We start from the raw sequence: 4,787 nt of genomic DNA on the forward strand, positions 1-4,787 counted from the left end.
CCGCCAGAGGCCCTCCAGCACAGGGGCGGTCCCGCAGCACGCACGACGGCGCCTGGCCTCCTCGGGCCCCCGTGGGACCTCCCCGCAGGGGCTCGCGGCCGCCACCGCCGACCCCGGAGAGCCGCGGCCGGCCCGCGACAACACTCTCCCGCACGCGCACCGGCGCGCCCCCACACCGCCCACCTCTTCTTCCCCGTCGGGAACCGACAAGCACTCCACCAGGGGACGCCGCCGGCCGTGGCGGCCGGGGGCGGCACCCTCACGGGGCAGGGCCAGGCTCGATCCCGGGCGGGGGAAGGGGTGGGGGGCAGGGGCGAGGGCAGACCGGCGGCGACGGGGAGGGGGCGGCTCACACGCACGGCCAGGGCCACGGAGCAGGGCCGGGGGCGCCACCCAGGGGGAGACAAAGGGCCGGGGCACAGCCGGGCCACCAGGAAAACCAGCGCGGGGCCCCACCGCCCCACACCAGGGGGCGGTCCCGCCAACGCCTGGGACGCCGGCCGGCGCCCGCCACCCTCGAGGGCCTCCCCACGACCCGGCCCCGCCGCCGGGGCCTAGCATGCGACGGTTCCCCCCGCGTGCAGCGGAGGAACCCGTCCACCCCTTCGCGCATCCATCTGCGTCGCCTCCACACATCCATCACCACCTCAGCCGACCCCAAGGGCTCACACGTCCTGGGGAAACGCTCCCGAGCCAGGCGGCCCGACCTAGGGCCACACACCGCCGCCGGCTGCGGCTCGAGGCAAGGGCAGGCGCGGCAGGGCTCCCCGTGGCTGCGGGACTGGGGAGCCGGGACCGGGGGGTCCCCCCCTCCGGGCTCGCCAACGGAGGCGACCCCGCACGCACACACGCCACCCCGCGCCTCGGACACCGGCTCGGCTCGGCCCGGCGGGACCCTCCCCCGACTCGGAGGGGGGAGGCGCGGGCCACGGTAGGCAAAGAGCGGCGCTCGGCCCCACCGCGGGACCGGCGCACCCCTCCCGCGGAGGCGAGGGGGTCTACCCACGTGCTCTGGCAGTCGCCACGGTGGCCACTGCACACTTGGGAGGGGCGGCAGCTGGGGGGTTCGGTACCCCAAGGCTCCCTCTCGGATCGCTAGAGAAGGCTTTCTCACCGAGGGCGCGTCATCCCCCACTCAGCGCCTCTCCTTCGGGCCCGCAGAGGCGCTTCCGTGAGCCGCCTACACCTCCTCCAGTCGCCTGGAGGGGAGGGGGTCTGCGATATGGGTAAGCACACGGCCCACGGGAGCGTTCGCGGCCAGGGCCGGGGCACGACCTCGGTAAGGCTTGCTGCCCTCGGGCTCGCCCCTCGGGCCCTCGAGGGGGAGCACGCCCAAGATGCGTGACACAGCCCCCTCTCTCACAGGCCCCGGCCCCCACGATCGCTCCCACGCCCGCGCGCAGCCCCCCACGTAGTGGGGACCACACGGGGCGTGCGCTCGGCCAAGCTCAGGCCCCCACGGCACGCCGCTGAGGACCAGCACAACGAGGCGGCCCCTGGCCCCACCGCCGGGGGGAACAGGCGGGCGCACCTCCCTTACCGTCTCGACCCCCCCAAGAGAAAGCCGCTCACGGCACCCGCCACGGTGGCGGAGACCCGAGGGACACGCTGGGAAAGGGGAACAACACCACCGCTCGGCCTCGGGCACCTGAGGGACGACCTGGAGCGCTCCAGGAGCACCACGGAGGGCCAGGCGCGGCACGCTCGCACACCGACGGGGGGCGCGCAGCGTGGCGGCGGGGCGGCCCTCCCCGCCGCGGGGAGGGCCGCTCGCGAGGCGTACGCCAAAGAGGCACAGCGAGAGCGTCTGCTGCGTCCGAGGACCCCGGTCCCCGCCCACGCTGGGAGGCGGGGGCGGGAGACCGCGGGTTCGGGGCCGGAGGCCGCACCCCTGCCTTCCGCACACCCCGGCAGGCGGGGCGGAAGAGAGGCGAGGAGCCCGCGGACAGAACGAGAAGAGCGGTCCCGTCCCCCAGGAACGTCCGTCCCTCGTCTGGCACGGCTTAGGCCCAGCCCAGCGGAGCGTGGCACCACCACATCAATCGGTTGACCCACCCAGCCTAAAGCCACGGCGGGGGAGGCCCGCAGGGGAGGCACGGCGAAGACCCATCACACGGAGGCCCGCTTCCGCCTCGCCGGCGCCCCTTCGTCTCGGGCAAAGAGCAGCCAGCCACCCCAGAACGAGAACGCCTGACACGGGGCACAGAGCCTGTGGGGTGGGGTCGTGCCGGCCACTCACCACCGGGTGCCTGCAGCGGGGGCAGCGCACAGGGTCGAGCACCCGACGCCACCTGGCCCCGCCGCCCTCGGGCTCAGCCAGAGGCCGGAGGCGGCACCGCGGGTCGGGGCAGCCGGACGCGCACGCAAGAGCCGGCGCGCAGGCCCAAGCGGGCAGCTCAAGCGGCAAGGACCGAGCCGGGCGTCAGACAGCCGCCCCCAGCCCGGAGTCCTGCCCGCGTCCGGAGCCCCAGCGTCTATCGGCGACAGACGCAGAAGAACACCGTGTCAGCACCTATCTGGTGGCAAAAAGGCCCCATTTCCGGCGGAAGAAATCATCGCGCCCGACAGCGGGGCCCACCCACGAGGTTCACGGGGGCCCCCGGAACCTCGGTCCGGCCACCTGCCCCCAACACTTCCCCATCCACACTTGCCCCGGAGCGCCCGGGGCCACCTGGTCGACCCGGGGATGGAGGGGTGGCAGAGTGGGCCGGGGACACGGGGGAGAGGGAGCGGGCTGGGGACGCCCTCCCCGGTCCCCCCACGCGGGCAGGCACCGGTCCATCCGAGTCTCCGGGCCAGGACTTGGTTCCAAGAAAGAAACACAGCACCCCTCCGAGCCGCCTCCGATGAGCGGGCCCCATGAGGGACCACGCCCGGGCCCGGGAGCCCCTCCCCGGGCCACCCAGTATGGCTCGCGCCAGTCCCCACCTCCCGGCCCGGACTCGGGGTGGAGAGCGGAGGGGGGAGACAAAGTCGCGTCCGACGACCGGGACCCACGCGGGCACGCTGACAGGCCGGGTGCACCCTCGCCGGCCACCTGCGCGAGCAGGGGCCGGTCCGTCCACGTCTCCGGACCCATCGGGACTTGAACCCATTTCTCCAGGGAGACGCCCGGAGCCCACGGGGCAACGCACCCAGGCCCGGGCCAGCCTCTCCGGGTCACCGCTGGCGGCCCAGGCCGGTCCTCACCTCTGGAGTCCGGCTCGGAAAACCATCGGCCCGAAAGCATCTGACGACCGGGACGCACGCGCGTCCACCACCGAGCCCGTGGCGGCCTCCACCGGCCTCAACGCTCGGCCCGAGCCGGTCCCCACCTCCGGAGCGGGACGCGGGGGGCACCGGGAAAGGGAGGTGGGGGGGGTCGGGGAACGAACGCTCCCAAGGGCGGCCCAGGAGAAGGCCGGGCCACCAAGTCCCAGGCGCTCCGGGCGCGGCAGACCCTCTCCTCTCCCACCGCGGCGGCACGACCCGACATGGGTTCCCGCGGCCGGAGGGGCACGGGCGCATGCTGGTCGACCCGGCCAGGCGGCCCCTCAGCCCCGGCTCGGGAGCGCGGCGGCAGTCACAGCCCCATAGATCTGCAGGCCCAATCTCAGGCGACAGCAGGAGGCGCCTACGCCTCGGCGCCACCGGGGCTGCCAGCACCAGCGTCGCCCGCCTCCCGGAACTCTGCTTCGGGCCCGGCGGCTGAGTCACAGCCCTCGACAAGGTCGCCGGAGCTCCGGAGGGAAGGGACAATATAAAAGCGGCCGCCAGGTGGCGCCCGACAACCGGCTCGAACGTCCCCGGGCCGGATCCCGGTCGCCGGCCGGCCACCGAGGACGCCGGAGCGCCGGGCCGCCCAAACGCCCGAGCTCCTCCCGGAGCGGGGCGGGCGTCCCGCGCGGCCCCGAGGGGTCCGCCTCGGAGCTAGCTCCCGGCCCGACACGACACGACACGACACGACACGGCGCGTCCCGATCCCCGGCAGCACACGGGGGCGGGGGTAGCTGGCAAGATGCCGCCGGGAGGCTGCCTGGAAGGGGACGCGATTCCAGGCCATGGGGGGGGGGGGGGGCGCGGGGAATTCCACGGAGACGCCCACAGTGCCACAAGCGAGATCCCCAGCTCCCCGGAGGGTGAGAGGGAGGGAGGGAGGGAGGGAGGGAAGGCGGGGACCAGCGAAACGAAACCAGGCAAGCGCTCAGAGAACGACGCAGGAACTCATCCCTTCTGGCACGGGGAAGGGCTTTGGAAAGCTGATACGCAGAGCCCGGAAGCTAGAAACGAAAGTAAACATACACTCTGGCCCCACACAAATGGAAACAAACATCTATTTCCGCACAGACCGCGACAAAGTCCAAAGAGAACACATGGGTGCGTGGGTGGGGAACATGCCCTTGAGGTCAGAACGTGGATTTCAAAATGGACTGACCACAGTCACCGGCGGGCGGGGGCAGGGGGGCGGGGAGCAGCGAGTCAACAGCCATCCACTAAAGAAACCGCGTTCCAGGACATCTACACAATGCAACGTGGTGAGTGTGCGTGCGTGCGTGCGTGTGTGTGTGTGTGTGTGTGTGTGTGTGCGCGCGCGCGCGCGCGCGTGCGTGTGAGAGAGAGATTTACAGTAAAGGTTCACAGTGACCTGTCGTCCCACCAAAATCAAACCAAGCCAAACTACCAAAAAGTCAAAGTCAAGCTCTGGGACTGCTGTGGCCCTTCAAGGAGTACGTAAAGGCACACACACATGTACGTGTATGCACACGTGTACACGTACAGACACACACACGTGTACACGTACACACACA

This window comes from Hippopotamus amphibius, chromosome 15 (genome assembly GCF_030028045.1).
Source record: "Hippopotamus amphibius kiboko isolate mHipAmp2 chromosome 15, mHipAmp2.hap2, whole genome shotgun sequence".
NCBI lineage: Eukaryota > Metazoa > Chordata > Mammalia > Artiodactyla > Hippopotamidae > Hippopotamus > Hippopotamus amphibius.